Genomic DNA, 20,697 nt, shown 5'->3' on the forward strand with positions numbered 1-20,697 from the left:
GTGTTAGCAAGGATGTAGAGAAATCAGAATCCTTATGCATTGTTGATAAGAATATAAAATGGTGCAGGGCTTCCCTGGTGGCGCAGTGGTTAAGAATCCGCCTGCCAATGCAGGGGACATGGATTCGAGCCCTGGTCCAGGAAGATCCCACATGCCGCGGAGCAACTAAGCGGTGCGCCACAACTACTGAGCCTGCGCTATAGAGCCTGTGAGCCACAACTACTGAAGCCCGCGTACCTGGAGCCCGTGCTCCGCAACAAGAGAAGCCACGACAATGAGAAGCCCACACATCGCAACGAAGAGTAGCTCCCACTAGCCGCAACTAGAGAAAGCCCACGCACAGCAACAAAGACCCAACGCAGCCAAAAATAAATAAAATTTATTTTAAAAAATAAATAAAATTTATTTTAAAAAAATAAAATGGTGCAGCTACTGTGGAAAACAGTATGGCAGGTCCTCAAAAAATAAAAAATTGAATTACTTTATGATCCAGAAGTAATTCCACTTCTGGGTTTATACCCAAAATAATTGAAAGCAGGAACCCCAATAGATATTTCTACACCAATGTTCATAGCAGCATTATTCACAACAGGCAAAAGATGTAGTATTAGTCAGGGTTCTCCAGAGAAATATAACCAATAGGATATAGATATATAGGTAAATATATATGAAGAAAGAGAGAGAGAGATTTATCTCAGGAATTGGCTCACATGACTGTGGAGGCTGGTAAATCCAAAAGCTTCAGGATAAGCTAACAAACTGGAAACCCAGGGAAGAGTTGCTGCTGCAGTTCAAGTCTTAAGGCAGTCTACTGGCAGAATTCCCTCTTCAAGGGAGACCGGTCTTGTTCTGTGAAGGCCTTCAAATGACTGGATGAGACCCACCTACATTATGGAAGCTAATCTGCTTTACTCAAAGTCTACTAATCTAAATGTTAATTTCATCTAAAAATACCTTTACAAAAATATCTAGAATAATGTTTGACCAAATATCTGGATACTGTGGCCTAGACAAATTGACACAAAACGTTAACTTCACAGACGGAAATAACCCAAATGCCCATCAACGTTTTGTTTGGGATAAACAAAATGTGGTATATACATACAATGGAAAATTATTCAGCCTTAAAAAGCAATGAAATTATGACACTTACTACAATATGGATGAACCTTGAAGACATTATGCTAAGTGAAACAAGCCAGTCATAAAAGGACAAATACTGTATAATTCCACTTATAAGAGGTAACTAGAGTAGTCAAATTCATAAACACAGAATACAGAACGGTTGTTCCCAGAGGGTGGGGGGAGGGGAGGGGAAGGTAACAGAGAGTTATTGTTTAATGAATACAGAGTTTCAGTTTGATGAAAAAGTTCTGGAGGGACTTCCCTGGTGGCACAGTGGTTAAGAATCCGCCTGCCAATGCAGGGGACATGGGTTCGAGCCCTGGTCCGGGAAGACCCCACATGCTGCGGAGCAACTAAGCCCGTACACCACAGCTACTGAGCCTGCGCTCTACAGCCCGCATGCCACAACTACTGAAGCCCACGTGTCTAGAGCCCGTGCTCCGCAACAAGAAAAGCCACCACAATGAGAAGCCCGCACACCGCAACGAAGAGTAGCCCCTGCTCGCCGCAACTAGGGAAAGCCCCCGCACAGCAACGAAGACCCAAGGCAGCCAAACTAATTAATTTATTTATTTATTTATTAAAAGTTCTGGTTGCACCATAATGTGAATGTACTTGATGTCACTGAACTATACACTTAGAAATGGTTATAATGCCAAATTTTATGTTATGTTTATTTTACCACAGTAAAAAAAAAATGAATTGCTTACATGTATAGGCTTTACTATGACGCAGACACCATGCTAAATGCCTTATATTGATTTTCTCATTTAATGCCTTTGATATTCCCATTTTATAAATAATAAAGCCTAGAGAAAGTGACTCGCTCAAGGCACACTAGTAAGAAGCAGATCTAGGGTTGAAACCCTTCATCTGACTCAAAAATCCATGTGCTCAGTCAGTGTGCTATACTGAAAAGAGTGACTACATTAAGGTAATGAGACAGAAAGCAAATTAAACTGTTTTTCAAGTAATATTTTAAAGTTAATTAAACATATTAAAAATTTTAAGAATGAATTCCCCCAAAAATATCGAATCCAGACTGGGTATGACTAATAATAAGACACCTAAAATAGTCCTACGTTAACCTTCACCATGAGACATTCCTATCCCCAAACCACAGCATCTCCAGAAATAAGACAAGAAACCAGGCTGCCCAAGAAATAGGAATAGAAAGTGTACCTGGCATCTGCCCATTCTTCCACAAGCCTTGGAACATTTCATAGTTTCTCTATTTTTTTTAAATAAAACTACTGTAGTTCCATTTATATTTTTAAATTATATTTACGTTTAGATCTATACCTGTGAGTAGATTCTTGGAGAAGGACTGGAAGGATACAGACCAAACTATTAGCAAAGATTACCTCTCGAGAAAGTAGTAAAATGGAAAGAAGGCAGGTAAATAAAGGGGAAACCATTACTTTTGACACATACACTCTGTTCCAGTTTCTCAAAGGATACAGTCATTCAACTGACATTACTGAATGTCTACCATAAGTCCAGGGTCTATGGTGGTTCTGTTCAATCAAGATGAAAAGACAGAATGATTATCTGTAATGAGCTCCATCTAATAAACAAGTAACACATCTCCTGTCTGCATGTGCAATGCATCCCATAGACAAGATTCATGTTGGTATTATAGTCCCTGCAGGGAATTTTTACCAACCCCACTCCTCCAAATGGTCCCTCCCCCTCCAGTGATTCTCCCTCCATGGACTTCTTGACTACCACCGCCACAAACAAGAAGAGCAGCCCTGCTGTATTACACCCAAGGCAGCATAGACTAGTGGTGAAGGCTTGGGCTCTGGAGTTACACCGTCTGGGTCTGCGTCTGTCATTTGTACAGTGTGACCTTGGGCAAGTTTCTTAATCCGCCCGTGCCTCTGTCACCTCAGCTAATAGGTACCAACCCTCACAGGATTACTGAGAGGCTATATGAGTTAAGGCAGGTAAAGCACTCAGAACAATGTCTGTCATATATTAAGTGTTCAGAAAATCCATTACTCATAGATGGATCAAATAGCCTTCTAGAAGCAACAGACTGTCCCAGGGAAAAGAAATAAAAGATCATCCAATGGAAGAGGGATCTTAGAGATCATTTTACAGATGATGGCACAGAGAGGGCCATAATGGCTCAATGTCTTGCCCAAGGACATGCAGGTGGTCCACGGCAGCATCAGGACCAGACTCAGGTTCTCTCTGACACAGCACAGTGCTCACGAGGAAGAGAAAGCAGAGTTCTCCAAACTGACTTGTCACTTAGGTGCATACTACAGGTCTCATCTACTTTAATACTTGTGCATCCTAAAGTTATAAGTATTAGCATGTGAATGCTCGATTCTCTGAGCAGCATGAAAAAGGGCTTTTTGGCACACACACTGTGTGTGTAGGGGTTGGGGAGGGGTGCAGGTGCAACAATCACATCCATGTCAAAGACTTTAGGGCATGACCTGTTTCTGAAATGTAGCCTCGGTAATAGTCCAGGATGCCAGACCACTTCAGCAGAGCTCCAAGACAGCCACTCACTCACAGAGTGAGTCCAAAAAGTGGAGCTGAGACTCACTGGTCAGTCCTGCAAGGCCCTGAGGTGGGGGTCACTGAAGCAGTGGAGCAGATCAGGAAGTGTATGCTGGGCAAGGGGGAGAAACTGAGAGATGGATCATTCCAGAAATACCTCCAACTATGTAACTGCTGCAAGTTCAGCTTGTGACCCCCTACCAATCTTACTTCCCAAGCCTCTCCTTCCCCACAGAGAGGCTCTCCATGCCACCCTCTCCTACCCCTCCCACTTTTCCAACCTTTCCACCTACTAAGCTCTCACAGATTATCCCACATCACAACCCAATATCCCCCCAGGAGAAATTCACACTTTTCAGCCTCAGTGCATTTTTGCCCATGCTTTCCCTTCCTCCTGGAGTGCCTGCCACCTTCTGTTCTATGATCCCTTTCCCCTCAACCAAAGCCATTTGGCAAAATCCTTTTCCAGAAATGCCAACCCTTTCTTGAAACCATCCTCTTTCCCAGAGCCCTCTAGGTCTTTCTAAGGCACTTGATAAATTCCACCTCACTCCCCTCTCCAAACTCTCTCTCCTTTACAGCCATATACAATGCCCAATTAACAAGGGGTCTGCACTCAGTAAACACTAGTTGCTAGTGTAGAAGTCAAAATGCTGGCTGGGAAAACAAGTGCAGCACGGGAAGCCGAAAAGGACGGCAATGAAGAGTGTGCACAACAGCAAAGACTAACTCTGTGCCAGAACCAAGGGTTTAACGCGTGTTAACTCATCTAGTTTTCAAGACAATCCCATGAGATAGGTGCTATTATCGCCACGTACAAAGGAGGGAACTGAGGTATGATGGACTGAGTAACCTACCCAAGGTCAAACGGCAGGGTTTTAAATTGAACCAGGCCAGCTGGCTCTTGATACTGATTCTCTGCAACACTGTTCCTTCTAACCCTACATCCCTGAAAACCACTTCACCTCTTCCACTCACAGTGTGCAGTGCCTTTCTGAATCAAAAACACACTTTGCAACTTGCAATTATGGCACCTACTGCTTTCTAAGTCAAAAATTAAAGATCAATTCTGGCCACAGCTGCCACAAGAGTAAATAACATATGATAAAGTCTCAAATCTAAAACATTGCTTAAACAGAGACAATTAGAGATGTTTGGAATGGAATGGGCCTCTGGCCATTCACCTAGCTCAGTATTTGCCATCATTTCCATTTTAAAGTCCTGAAATATATACCAGAATTATGTGCAAGCACAAACATCTAACAGCACTCTGAATATTACTCTGATAGAATTATGGGGGTAATAATATAATTATAAGCTTACTGATGCACACAGTGGTCTATCACGTTTAGTATGGTTTTTTAACAATCATCAAGGAATTTGGGCCTACCACTAAGGACAGGAGAATATAGAAAAGACACTGAGCTACATTCACATGTAAGTGAAACAGTAATTACCTATATAATTCAGGATTTAAATAATTTAATATTAAATATTCCATTAAAGGAAGCAAAAGTTTTGTTAATTCTGAAAGCCAGATAACTTTTCAATCTTCTGACGAAACGGCGGGGGGGACTTCCGTGGTAGTGCAGTGGTTAAGACCCCATGCTCCCAATGCAGGGGGCCTGGGTTCGATGCCTGCTCAGGGAACTAGATCCCACATGCATGCCATAACTAAGAGTTCGCATGCTGCAACTAAGGAGCCAGCCTCCTGAAACGAAGACCCAGCGCAACCAAATAAATAAATAAATACTTTAAGAAAAACAGGGAGGGGGGATGGATAAAAATTCCGGCTTTACAAATGTATACCTGTTCTCACAGAAAGAAAATAGAAAAATAAATGTATCAATAGATTCAACTTTGAAGTCAGGAGAGGCTTTTTACAGGATAACAGTTAAATTTCTGTTCCCAGAAAATTTTTAAATAGCATACAGATAACCCCAAAATTAAATTTAATTAAATTACATTAAAATGTTAGCAAAGCATTAGAAAAGGAAACGAGGTTCTGTGCAGTTTGTGGCAGCAAGCGATATTTTTCTCTCCCTGATGAAAAGGCTTAGTGAGAACAGCAAAAAGACGCAGGGTAGAGATCACAGCGGGAGAAATAAGATATCCAGCACGTACCCAAAACTTACCCAACTCGGTCTTACTCAACGCTATTTTTCCCACTTTGCCAGTTTTAAATCAGACAGCGGCTGGGCTTTTGCTGTTGCTGTTTCTGTCCTTTTGATCCCAGAGCCCCATGAAAGTTAAACTGTGTGTTGGATGGGATCTGGCCCCGTCTCGCATTAGGGCGAAAAAAGTTTTAAACTTGGATTCCTGGTTGCTTCTTTGGAAAAGTGAATAAATAAGTGGCTCAAAGGAGAGGACGTGGGGGACGTGCTCAGCTGACGTCGGGCCCGCGAAGGGGCCGCACAGTTCCTCAGCGCAGCTGTCCAGATGTGCCTCATCTGGTTCCCCGGCGGGGCACGAGCCTCGGCGGCCACGGCTAGCAGAAGCTCCAGCTCATTGGTCTCCGGGGCTCCTCGCTTGCCGCCTATTGGCCGGCCGGCCCGCCCGCCACTCCCTCGGTCCTTGGGCCCGCCCCCCGCCCGCCGGGCCAGCTCGCTCCATCCTCAAGAGGAACCTGGAAGTGCAGCCCGGGCGCTGATGTGGCACTCGGCGGCCGCTGCGGGCGTGGGAGGGGCCCGGCCGGAGAGAGGTCCTCCTCACCCAGGGCTTGCCCCTGTCCTGGCCCCTGTTATACCGATCCTTTCCGGCAGTTAGGCTGGTTTGTTTAAACAGGATGATTTCAATCTGTTCATGGGCTGAAATTAATGCGCGCCCCGCGCTGGCTTAAATCCCCAGCATTTCCGAGTTAAAGGGACTGGGGCTCAGGGATGCCCACGCCCCCAAAGGGCCTTCAGGCCGTGTCTCAGAACTTCAGTCTCCCCTCTTTATCCAGGGAGCGAATAATGAAATTCAAGAGCCTGTTTCATGGGGACAGTATTCTTTTGTTGGAAGAAAAAACTTAATGAACCCTTCACCGAAGTCCTCATTAACTAGAAAAGTCGTTCTTTCTGCAGAGAAGCCCAGGGCTGATTAGAGGAGTGACTTGGAAGACTTGGTTTGTTTGGAATTTTTGTTGGGTGGTGGCTGTAGGAAAACAAGAAATGTTGCTTTGTTCTGTGAGAATGTAGACCAAACGATGCTTTGATCCTGGGGAAACCTTTGAAAGATTGATTAGTTGGGAGAGTGTCTGCAAATCAATCACCATTTTAATTTGAGGGTGTTGACAGAAATGTGAGCTCATTGAAACATTAAGACTGCAAGAGCTACCTTCATTGAGTCACACACCATGAACTAGGCCAGCCCCTATACTTACAACCACCTTATGAAGTACATATTAAAATTATCTCCACTTTCAGATGAGGCTACCAAGACACAGAGCTGCCTCTCCCAGCATGCCACTGAGGTTTCCAATATTTGTTCGCAACATGGGTACATAAACGTACCTGCCCTTTGCCAGGAATAGGTGAGTCAGAATTTATTGTGAGTGCCTCTACCTTCTGATGTCCAAAGCTTTCACTTCATAGATAATGTCCTCTTGGTCCGTCTATTTGTTATCTATTGCTATGTAACAGATTACCACAAATGTAGTAGCTTGAAACACCACACATTTACTATTGCAGTTTCTAAGGGTCGGAAGTCCAGGCATGGCTTAACTGGATCCTCTGCTCAGGGTCTCACAAGGCTGCACTCACAGTGTCTGTCAGGATGCATCCTCATCTGGAGGCTGGAAGGGGGAAGAATCTACTTCCAAGCTCCCTCAGGTTGTTGGCAGGATTCATTTCTTTGCAGCTGTAGGTCTGTGTCCCTAGTTTCTTTCTAGATGTCAGCTAGCAGCTGCCCTTGCCTCCTAGATTCTAGTCTCATTCTCCTGCAGTTTCTGAAAACCAGGAGGTGGAGGTCATGGGGGTCCGCCTTAGAGTCTGTCTGCCACAATGGGCTAGTCAGACACCTCAGTCTCTATAGCCCTGAATGCCATGTCATCTCACCTCCACAATCCCTCCAAAAATTCAGAGCCCCACTCACCAAGTAAAAAAATAGGTAAATGGATTCACAACACTCAATCCCTCCGGCAGTCAAGGAAACCCACAAAGGAAGTTTGGCCCTTGAAATTAATCATGAGTTTGGCTTTCTGGGACATCCGTAATCTGATAATGGTACACTTTTAACCCAAGAGTTACTCAACAATGGGCTGATAGTCAAGGTACATGATCAAGCTTCTACATTCATTACCACTGACAAGTATCTGATATTGTTGACCATTGGAACTGCTTCCTCAAAAATCTACTAAAAAAAGATTTCTGGAGAATTCTGCTTTCAAGAATATGGAGTAGATATAATTTTCCCTGTTTCTCCTGCTAGTATAATACCACCAAAAATCCTGACTTTACATATAAACAAACATAAGAAGACTCTGAAAGGTTGAAAGAGGAGGCAGATGGGCTAGGAATCTAGGGACCCAAGGAATGCCATGATGGTGAGTTCCCTGGATTTTCTCTTTGTCTCATTGATCCAGACTTGGAGCCCAGCAAAAGCCTGTTGTCTTTTGTTGTTAGCCAAAAAACCAGGAAGCAGGAGCCCAGAAGGACAAAATAAGTTTAGACAGTAATGGTTATGCTCCAGCCAAACACCCCAGAAGAAACTGTGGCTTCCCCCACATCCACATCAGCAAAGGCCAAATGGGGTCCTAGACTTCCACCCTTGCTATAATAAGGTGAAAATAAAGGGCTAGTTCTTTGAAAAGATCAATATAATAGACAAACTGCTAGCATGCCTGACAAAGAAAGTAAAGAGAGAAGACACCAATTACCAGTGTCAGGTACAAAAAACAAGGGATCTCGTTATAGACCTTGCAGGCATCAAAGAGAAAGTAAGGGAATACTCCAAACAACTCTACACACATCAATTTGCCTTAAATGAAAGGGACAAGTTCCTTGAAAAACACAAATTACCACAACTCACCTAATAGGAAATAAATCATTTGAATAGCCCTGTAACTATTAAGGAAATTTAATTCAAATTCAAATACTCCCAAAAAAGAAATCTCCAGGCCCAGATGGTTTCACTGGAGAGCTCTACCAAACGTTTAAGGAAGAATTAACACCAATTCTACATAATCTCTTCCAGAAAACAGGAGAGAACACTTTCCAATTGACTTTGTGAAGACAGTATTGCTCTGATGCAAAACCAGAGAAACACAGAATAAAAAAGAAAACTACAAACCAATATCCCTTATGAATATAGGTGCAAAACTATCAGCAAATAGAATTCAGCAATATATAAAAATCGTTATACACCATGAGCAAATGGGTTTTTTTCCCCAGGGATGCAGTCCTTGTTTAATATTCAAAAATCAATCAATATAAACCATGACATTAACAAACTAAAGAAAAAACACAAACATATAAATCAACATAGAATAAGCACATTCAACAAAATTCAGCATCGTAAAAATGCTCGGAAAAATAGAAAAAGAGAAGAGAACTTCCACAAGAGCAGGTACAAAAAACCCACAGCTAGCATTATACTTAATGTGAAAAACTAGATGCCTTTCGTACATACTTTGTGATTCTATTTATATAACATCCTTGAAATGACAAAATTATGGAAATGGAAAACAGATTAGTGATTGCCAGGGGTTAAGGAGATGGTGGGGTGGAAGGGAAATGAGTGTGACTATAAAAGGGCAAAATAGAGGATCCTTGTGGTGTTGGAGGAGTTCTGTAGTTTGACTGTATCCATGGGATAAAGTTGGGATATTGTACTATAATCTATTTGCAAATAGTAATGCAAAATGTTACCATTGGGGGAAACTAGTTAAAGAGTCCAGGTCTCTCTGTATTATTTCTTACAGCTGTATATGAATCTATAACTATCTCAAAATAAAAATTTTAATTAAAAATGCAGACTCCCCTGAGCAGTCCCAACAGCTGTCAACAACCCTGGTCTTTCCAAGGACACTATGTGCATCCCCAAGACTGTACTTCTTGAACAGGAAGCCAGGCATTAACTTGCCTCTGTCTCCAAAACACAGTTACTTGCATCTTAAGAATGCTCATAAGGGACATACAAGTGTTTAACCAAACACCACCAAGCCGATAGTGTTACTTGTAGACCATGTACATCTCTCAAAAACAAGACTACCTATCCTACTTCGAGAAGCTTCCCCTAGGTATAAATGACTCATTACTAACATTTTTCCCTAAAATAGGAGTTATCCAATTAGAAAAGATGGTGCAAATTTTACCCCTTACTTTAGAAAAAGTGATCAGTGACTCCACTTTGATCCTCAAAGGCATTCAAGTCAGCTTTAAATCAGTGGTCAGGAATAAAGATGGCCAATAGGCACAGGAAAAGATGCTCATCATCGCTAATTATTAGAGAAATGCAAATCAAAACCACAATGAGGTACCACCTCACACCAGTAAGAATGGCCATCACTAAAAAGTCTACAAATAATAAATGCTGGAGAGGGTGTGGAAAAAGGGAGCTCTCTCACACTGTTGGTGGGAATGTAAATTGGTGCATGCAGCCACTATGGAAAACAGGGAAATTCCCTGGTAGTTCAGTGGTTAGGACTCGGCACTTTCGCTGCCAGGGTCTGGGTTCAATCCCTGGTCAGGGAACCAGGATCCCACAAGCTGCACAGCATGGCCAAAAAAATTTTTTTAATTAAAAAACCAAAAACAAACAAACAAAAAAGAAACCTGTATGGAGATTCCTCAAAAAACTAAAAATAGAGTTGCCATATGATCCAGCAGCCCCACTCCTGGTTATAATTATAATTAAATTAAATATAGTTATATTTGTAATTATAATTATATAATATAATAATTAAATTATTATATTATATAAGTATATAATTATATTATATAAGTATATATAATATAATTATATACTTACATAATATGATAATTATATAATATAATTATAATTAAACTATAATCTGAAAAGATACATGCACTCCTATGTTCAGAGCAGCATTATTTACAATACCCAAGACATGGAAACAACCTAAATGTCCACTGACAGATGAATGGATAAAGAAGATGTGGTACATATATACAGTGGAATATTACTCAGCCATTAAAAAGAATGAAATAATGCCATTTGAAGCTACATGAATGGACCAAGAGATTACATTACTAATAGTTTCATTGTTCTTGTGACACAAATGATTTCAAGAAAAATCGAACAAGTTTTTACTTTTAATATGGTATCTCACCCTCCCCAAGCTCTGAGAATTAATTTTTTTAAACATTTGCAAGTCTGAGTTTTAAATGGCCTCTTATTTTCACTTACATTTTTATTACTATGGATACCATAATTTAAACAGAAAATTTACAACCTAGAGAGGTTCAAGTGAAGGCATTTAGGGTGATGCGGCTGTGGAACTCAGGTTCTGTGAGGAATAATGGATGACACAGAAAGTTCACCTGAGGAACCCCACGGGATGGACCATGGGGCAGAGAAAGTCATGAGCATTCTCCTCTAGGAACTGTAGTGACACCCTTCAGGAGAGGGACTAGACCTATGCTGCAGGGGACTAGAGCGAAAAAGACCAAGTTCCATGTGGAAGATTGCAGCTTCCAAAAGGAAGATTGCAGCTCAGTATGAGAAAGGACCTTTTTTGCAGGGGAGGGGTGGCAGGCTAACAATATCAGTCATGAGAGTTTTAACACAATGAAATCGGCTGCCTTCCCAGCCCTGGCAGTCATCTGGAAAAGACTGGCTTAAGAAGACGTGGTATGTACATATACAATAGAATATTAGCCATAAAAAATGAAATATTGTCATTTGCAGCAATGTGGATGGACCTAGAGAATATTATGCTTAGTGAAATGTCAGACAGAGAAAGATAAACACTATATGATATCACTTATATGTGGAATCAAAAAATAATACAAATGGAGGGCTTCCGGGAAGATGGCGGAAGAGTAAGACGCGGAGATCACCTTCCTCCCCACAGATACACCAGAAATACAAGTGGAACAACTCCTACAGAACACCTACTGAACGCTGGCAGAAGACCTCAGACCTCCCAAAAGGCAAGAAACCCCCCACGTACCTGGGTAGGGCAAAAGAAAAAAGAATAAACAGAGACAAAAGGATAGGGACGTACCTGCACCAGTGGGAGGGAGCTGTGAAGAAGGAATGGTTTCCACACACTAGGAAGCCCCTTCGTGGGCGGAGACTGCGGGTGGCGGAGGGGGGAGCTTCGGAACCGCGGAGGAAAGCGCAGCAACAGGGGTGCAGGGGCAAAGCGGAGGAATTCCCGCACAGAGGATCAGGGCCGACCGTCACTCACCAGCCAAGAGGCTTGTCTGCTCACCCGCCAGGGCTGGCGGGGCTGCGAGCTGAGGCTCGGGCTTCGGTCAGAGCGCAGGGAGAGGACTGGGGTTGGCGGCGTGAACACAGCCTGCAGGGGGTTAGTGCGCCAGGGCTGGCGGGGAGGGAGTCCAGGGAAAAGTCTGGACCTGCCGAAGAGGCAAGAGACTTTTTCTTCCCTGTTTGTTTCCTGGTGCGTGAGGAGAGGGGATTAAGAGCGCTGCTTAAAGGAGCTCCAGAGATGGGCGGGAGCTGAGGCTAAAAGCGCGGACCCCAGAGACGGGCATGAGACGCTAAGGCTGCTGCTGCCGCCACCAAGAAGCCTGTGTGCGAGCACAGGTCACTATCCACACCCCGCTTCCAGAGAGCCTGTGCAGCCCGTCTCGGCCAGGGTCCCCGGATCCAGGGACAACTCCCCCGGGAAAATGAACGGCGCGCCTCAGTCAGGTGCAACGTCACGCCGGCCTCTTCCGCCGCAGGCTCGCCCCGCAGTCCGTGCCCCTCCCTCCCCGCCAGCCTGAGTGAGCCAGAGCCCCCGAATCAGCTGCTCCTTTAACCCCATCCTGTCTGAGCGAAGAACAGACGCCCTCCGGTGACCTACACGCAGAGGCGGGGACAAATCCAAAGCTGAGCCCCTTGGAGCTGTGAGAACAAGGAAGAGAAAGGGAAATCTCTCCCAGCGGCCTCAGAAACAGCGGATTAAAGCTCCACAATCAATTTGATGTACCCTGCATCTGTGGAATACATGAATAGACAAGGAATCATCCCAAATTAAGGAGGTGGACTTTGAGAGCAAGATTTATGATTTTTCCCCTTTTCCTTTTTTTGTGAGTGTATGCTTCTGTGTGAGATTGTGTCTGTATAGCTTTGCTTCCACCATTTGTCCAAGGGTTCTCTCTGAACGTTTTTTGGGTTTTTTTTATTTTTTTTCCTTAATAATTACTTTTTATTTTAATTACTTTATTTTACTTTATCTTCATTCTTTCCTTCCTTCCTTCCCTCCTTTAGACAACGAATCATCACAAATTGAGGAGGTGGACTTTGAGAGCAAGATTTATGATGTTTTCCACGTTTCCTCTTTTTCTGAGTGTGTATGTGTATGCTTCTATGTGAGATTTTGTCTGTATAACTTTGCTTTCACCATTTGTCCTAGGGCTCTATCCGTCGGTTTTTTTTTTCTCTCTTAATTATTTTTTTATTTTAATGACTTTATTATATATTATCTTACTTTATTTTATTTTACTTTATCTTCTTTCTTTTTTTCCTTCCTTCCTTCCTCCCTCCCTCCCTTCTTTCTTTCTTTCTTTATACTTCTATTAATTCTTTCTTTCTAATTTTTCTCCCTTTTATTCTGATCCGTGTGGATGAAAGGCTCTTGGTGCTACAGCCAGGACTCAGTGCTGTGCCTCTGAGGTGGGAGAGCCAACTTCAGGACATTGGTCCACAAGAGACCTCCCAGCTCCACATAATATCAAACGGTGAAAATCTCCCAGAGATCTCCATCTCAACACCAGCACCCAGCTTCACTCAACGACCAGCAAGCTACAGTGCTGGACACCCTATGCCAAACAACTAGCAAGACAGGAAAACAACCCCATCCATTAGCAGAGAGGCTGCCTAAAATCATAATAAGTCCACAGACACCCCAAAACACACCACCAGGCGTGGACCTGCCCACCAGAAAGACAAGATCCAGCCTCATCCACCAGAACACAGGCACTAATCCTCTCCACCAGGAAGCCTACACAACCCATTGAACCACCTTAGCCACTGGGGACAGACACCAAAAACAATGGGAACTACGAAACTGCAGCCTGCAAAAAGGAGACCCCAAACACAGTAAGATAAGCAAAATGAGAAGACACAAAAACACACAGAAGATGAAGGAGCAAGATAAAAACCCACCAGACCTAACAATGAAGAGGAAATAGGCAGTCTACCTGTAAAATAATTCAGAATAACGATAGTAAAGATGATCCAAAATCTTGGAAATAGAATAAACAAAATGCAAGAAACATTTAACAAGGACCTAGAAGAACTAAAGATGAAACAAACAACGATGAACAATACAATAAATGACATTAAAAATACTCTAGATGGGATCAATAGCAGAATAACTGAGGCAGAAGAACGGATAAGTGACCTGGAAGATAAAATAGTGGAAATAACTACTGCAGAGCAGAATAAAGAAAAAAGAATGAAAAGGACTGAGGACAGTCTCAAAGACCTCTGGGACAACATTAAACGCATCAACATTCGAATTATAGGGGTTCCAGAAGAAGAAGAGAAAAAGAAAGGGACTTAGAAAATATTTGAAGAGATTATAGTTGACAACTTCCCCAATATGGAAAAGGAAATAGTTAATGAAGTCCAGGAAGCACAGAGAGTCCCATACAGGATAAATCCAAGGAGAAATACGCCAAGACACATATTAATCAAACTGTCAAAAATTAAATACAAAGAAAACATATTAAAAGCAGCAAGGGAAAAACAACAAATAACACACAAGGGAATCCCCATAACGTTAACAGCTGATCTTTCAGCAGAAACTCTGCAAGCCAGAAGGGACTGGCAGGACATATTTAAAGTGATGAAGGAGAAAAACCTGTAACCAAGATTACTCTACCCAGCAAGGATCTCATTCAGATTTGTTGGAGAAATTAAAACCTTTACAGACAAGCAAAAGCTGAGAGAGTTCAGCACCACCAAACCAGCTCTATAACAACTGCTAAAGGAACTTCTCTAGGCAAGCAACACAAGAGAAGGAAAAGACCTACAATAACGAACCCAAAACAATTAAGAAAATGGGAATAGGAACATACATATCGATAATTACCTTAAATGTAAATGGACTAAATGCTCCCACCAAAAGACAGAGATTTGCTGGATGGATACAAAACAAGACCCATGCTGTCTACAAGAGACCCACTTCAGACCTAGAGACACATACAGACTGAAAGTAAGGGGATGGAAAAAGATATTTCATGCAAATGGAAACCAAAAGAAAGCTGGAGTAGCAATTCTCATATCAGACAAAATAGACTTAAAATAAAGACTATTAGAAGAGACAAAGAAGGACACTACATAATGATCAAGGGATCGAATCAAGAAGAAGATATAACAATTGTAAATATTTATGCACCCAACATAGGAGCACCTCAATACATAAGGCAAATACTAACAGCCATAAAAGGGGAAATCGACAGTAACACATTCATAGTAGGGGACTTTAACACCCCACTTTCACCAATGGACAGATCATCCAAAATGAAAATAAATAAGGAAACACAAGCTTTAAATGACACATTAAACAAGATGGACTTAATTGATATTTATAGGACATTCCATCCAAAAACAACAGAATACACATTTTTCTCTAGTGCTCATGGAACATTCTCCAGGACAGATCATATCTTGGGTCACAAATCAGGCCTTGGTAAATTTAAGAAAATCGAAATTGTATCAAGTATCTTTTCCGACCACAATGCTATGAGACTAGATATCAATTACGGGAAAAGATCTGTAAAAAATACAAACACATGGAGGCTAAACAATACACTACTTATTAACGAAGTAATCACTGAAGAAATCAAACAGGAAATTAAAAAATACCTAGAAACAAATGACAATGGAGACACGATGACCCAAAATCTATGGGATGCCATAAAAGCAGTTCTAAGAGGGAAGTTTATAGCAATACAATCCTACCTTAAGAAACAGGAAACATCTCGAATAAACAACCTAACCTTGCACCTAAAGCAATTAGAGAAAGAAGAACAAAAAAACCCCAAAGTTAGCAGAAGGAAAGAAATCATAAAAATCAGATCAGAAATACATGAAAAAGAAATGAAGCAAAGGATAGCAAAGATCAATAAAACTAAAAGCTGGTTCTTTGAGAAGATAAACAAAATTGATAAACCATTAGCCAGACTCACCAAGAAAAATAGGGAGAAGACTCAAATCAATAGAATAAGAAATGAAAAAGGAGAAATAACAACTGACACTGCAGAAATACAAAAGATCATGAGAGACTACTACAAGCAACTCTATGCCAATAAAATGGACAACCTGGAAGAAATGGACACATTCTTAGACATGCACCACCTGCCAAGACTGAATCAGGAAGAAATAGAAAATATGAACAGAACAATCACAAGCACTGAAATTGAAACTGTGATTTAAAATCTTCCAACAAACAGAAGCCCAGGACCAGATGGCTTCACAGGAGAATTCTATCAAACATTTAGAGAATAGCTAACACCTATCCTTCTCAAACTCTTCCAAAATATAGCAGAGGGAGGAACAGTCCCAAACTCATTCTACGAGGCCACCATCACCCTGATACCAAAACCAGACAAGGATGTCACAAGAAAAGAAAACTACAGGCCAATATCACTGATGAACATAGATGCAAAATTCCTCAACAAAATACTAGCAAACAGAATCCAACAGCACATTAAAAGGATCATACACCATGATCAAGTGGGGTTTATTCCAGGAATGCAAGGATTCCTCAGTATATTCAAATCAATCAATGTGATAAATCATATTAACAAATTGAAGGATAAAAACCATATGATCATCTCAATAGATGCAGAGAAAGCTTTTGACAAAATTCAACACCCATTTATGATAAAAACCCTGCAGAAAGTAGGCATAGAGGGAACTTTCCTCAACATAATAAAGGCCATATATGAAAAACCCACAGCCAACATCGTCCTCAATGGTGAAAAACTGAAAGCATTTCCACTAAGATCAGGAACAAGACAAGGTTGCCCACTCTCACCACTCTTATTCAACATAGTTTTGGAAGTTTTAGCCACAGCAATCAGAGAAGAAAAGGAAATAAAAGGAATCCAAATCAGGAAAGAAGAAGTAAAGCTGTCACTGTTTGCAGATGACATGATACTATACATAGAGAATCCTAAAGATGCTACCAGAAAACTACTAGAGCTAATCAATGAATTTGGTAAAGTAGCAGGATATAAAATTAATGCACAGAAATCTCTGGCATTCCTATACACTAATGATGAAAAATTTGAAAGTGAAATCAAGAAAACACTCCCATTTACCACTGCAACAAAAAGAATAAAATATCTAGGAATAAACCTACCTAAGAAGACAGAAGACCTTTATGCAGAAAATTATAAGACACTGATGAAAGAAATTAAAGATGATACGAATAGATGGAGAGATATACCATGTTCTTAGATTGCAAGAATCAACATTGTGCAAATGACTCTACTACCCAAAGCAATCTACAGATTCAATGCAATCCCTATCAAACTACCACGGGCATTTTTCACAGGACTAGAACAAAAAATTTCAAAATTTGTATGGAAACACAAAAGACCCTGAATAGCAAAAGCAATCTTGAGAACGAAAAACGGAGCTGAAGGAATCAGGCCCCCTGACTTCAGACTATACTACAAAGCTAGCTACAGTAATCAAGACAGTATGGTACTGGCACAAAAACAGAAAGATAAATCAATGGAACAGGATAGAAAGCCCAGAGATAAACCCACGCACATATGGTCACCTTATCTTTGATAAAGCAGGCAGGAATGTACAGTGGAGAAAGGACAGCCTCTTCAATAAGTGGTGCTGGGAAAACTGGACAGGTACATGTAAAAGTATTAAATTAGATCACTCCCTAACACCATACACAAAAATAAGCTCAAAATGGATTAAAGACCTAAATATAAGACCAGAAACTATCAAACTGTTAGAGGAAAACATAGGCAGAACACTCTATGACATAAATCACAGCAAGATTCTTTTTGACCCACCTCCTAGAGAAATGGAAATGAAAACAAAAATAAACGAATGGGACCTAATGAAACTTCAAAGCTTTTGCACAGCAAAGGAAACCATAGACAAGATGAAAATACAACCCTCAGAATGGGAGAAAATATTTGCAAATGAAGCAACTGAAAAAGGATTAATCTCCAAAATTTATAAGCAGCTCATGGAGCTTAATAACAAAAAAACAAACAACCCAATCCAAAAATGGGCAGAAGACCTGAATAGACATTTCTCCAAAGAAGATATACAGACTGCCAACAAACACATGAAAGAATGCTCAACATCAAAAATCATTAGAGAAATGCAAATCAAAACTACAATGAGATATCATCTCACACCAGTCAGAATGGCCTTCATCAAAACATCTAGAAACAATAAATGCTGGAGGGGATGTGGAGAAAAGGGAACACTCTTGCACTGCTGGTGGGAATGTAAATTGATACAGCCACTATGGAAAACAGTATGGAGGTTCCTTAAAAAACTACAAATAGAACTACCATATGACCCAGCAATCCCACTACTGGGCATATACCCTGAGAAAACCAAAATTCAAAAAGAGTCATGTACCAAAATGTTCATTGCAGCTCTATTTACAATAGCCCGGAGATGGAAACAACCTAAGTGTCCATCATCAGATGAATGGATAAAGAAGATGTGGCACATATATACAATGGAATATTACTCAGCCATAAAAAGAAACAAAATTGAGCTATTTGTAATGAGGTGGATAGACCTAGAGTCTGTCATACAGAGTGAAGTAAGTCAGAAAGAGAAAGACAAATACCGTATGCTAACACATATATATGGAATTTAAGATTTAAAAAATGTCATGAAGAACCTAGGGGTAAGACAGGAATAAAGACACAGACCTACTAGAGAATGGACTTGAGGATATGGGGAGGAGGAAGGGTAAGCTGTGACAAGGTGAGAGAGAGGCATGGACATATATACACTACCAAACGTAAGGTAGATAGCTAGTGGGAAGCAGCAGCATAGCACAAGGAGATCAGCTCTGTGCTTTGTGATCGCCTGGAGGGGTGGGATAGGGTGGTGGGAGGGAGGGAGACGCAAGAGGGAAGAGATATGGGAACGTATGTATATATATAACTGATTCATTTTGTTGTAAAGCAGAAACTAACACACCATTGTAAAACAATTATACTCCAATAAAGATGTTAAAAAAAAGAAAGAAAATGAAAAACAAGCCATTAAAGAGATATTCTTCCGAGAGAATTAAAACATATTATATACCTCTGACTTGGCACTCCTTCCATTCTGGAGACCTTTTTCGATAACTGCTTTCATCACAGAATGATCTAGAGTAAAATAAACTGAAATTAGAGTAATTATTTCCCAATGAGTGGGTATTTCCATTTAAAACCAAAAGCCAAGTAATTATTGCTTTTCCCATAAAATTAAATATGAAATCTACATTATGTAATTATACACTTATTTCCCCCTTTGTGTATTCTGATTGCTTCCTCAAAAACCTAAGATGCCATCTTGCAGTCTGCCTCCAGTGGCTACTATTTTGGCAGCAGCAAAGGTCAACTTTAAACATTTTCCATCTAAAGCAGCTTTGGACACCTTTAGATAGAAAGTACAGTCTTAGCACCGTCCAGACACTTAGATACCTAAAGGGCATCCAAGATAACTAACCGAAGTCCTGATATTCCCTCAAAAGCTGCTCCTCCCATCAGCCCCCTTCTTCTAAGTGATACCACCCAGTTGCACACATAATCATCAACGACTTGTCTCCTTGTTACTATTTCCTTCATACCCCACATCTAATCCATCGGCAAGCCTTGTTAGCTACACCTTCAAAACACAATCTTCATTAAACTGCTTTTCACTTGGTCCAAACTTCCAACCTAAGCTTGGCCATAAACATCTCCTTATTTGGACCACCATGATAGTCACCTAACTAGTCTCCCTGTTTCTCTTCTTTATCCCCCCAAGTCTGTTCTCTATACCAGGTCATCTTATTCAGATACTATTTGGATCATGCCTTGTCCCACTTCAAAACCCTCTACTCGTTTAGAAGAATCCACAAAAGAAAATAATAATAATAATATAATAATACAAATGAAAATATATACAAAACAGAAACAGACTCACAGACACAGAAAGCAAACTTATGGTTACCAAGGGAGGGGGTGTGGAGAGACAATTAGGGGTATGGGATTAACAGATATAAACTACTATACATCAAATAGATAAGCAACAAGGATTTACTGTATAGCACAAGGACCTGTATTCAATATCTTGTAATAACATGTAATGGAAAAGAATCTGAAAAAAATTCTGAACACTATGCTGTGTAACTGAAACGAACACAATATTATATATCAATTATAAATGAAAGAAAGAAGGAAGGAAGGAAAGAAGGAAGGGAGGAAGAGAGGGAGGCAGGAAGGGAGGAGGGAAGGAAGAAAAAGGAAAGGAAGGAGGGGGAAGAAGGAGGGAAGGGAGGGGCAGGAGGAGGGAGGGAAGGAAGCCTGGAAGGCACCTGGCAGACCCACTGCAGAGGGAGTTCTTACATCAATTAGGAATTTGGATGAGACAGTCTTAAATCAGATGACCTTTCCTCACCCCCAGTTTTATTGAGATATAAATGATATACATCATTGTTTGAGTTTCAGGTATACAGCATAAAGTTTGACTTACGTATATTGTGAAATGATTACCACAATAAGTTTCATTAACATCCATCATCTCATATAGATACAATAAAAAGAAACGGGAAAAAAAACAGGAATAAAAAGTTCTCCTTGTAATGAGAGCTCTTAGGATTTACTCTCTTAAAAGCTATCATGTATAGCATACCTCAGTCGTTCCTATAATCATCATGTTGTTCATTGCATCCCTAGAACT

The 20,697-nt window shown here is 41.0% G+C and overlaps 1 protein-coding gene across 5 annotated transcripts in view; it reads right to left on the bottom strand.

The window, feature by feature from the left end:
• Positions 1-6,136, bottom strand: part of TMEM45A (transmembrane protein 45A) — a 119,999-nt gene extending 113,863 nt beyond the window's left edge. For 3 of the 5 annotated variants that reach the window (XR_010943759.1, XM_067739095.1, XM_067739099.1), the window contains exon 1: positions 5,778-6,134. The gene's annotated coding sequence lies outside the window, so the exon portion shown is untranslated. Of the gene's footprint in view, positions 1-5,777 lie in introns of all 5 variants that reach the window. The other 2 variants (XM_067739096.1, XM_067739097.1) reach the window with 1 other exon arrangement.
• Between the last annotated feature and the right edge of the window lie 14,561 nt (positions 6,137-20,697).

The sequence above is a fragment of the Pseudorca crassidens genome, chromosome 5, assembly GCF_039906515.1.
Source record: "Pseudorca crassidens isolate mPseCra1 chromosome 5, mPseCra1.hap1, whole genome shotgun sequence".
Taxonomy (NCBI): domain Eukaryota; kingdom Metazoa; phylum Chordata; class Mammalia; order Artiodactyla; family Delphinidae; genus Pseudorca; species Pseudorca crassidens.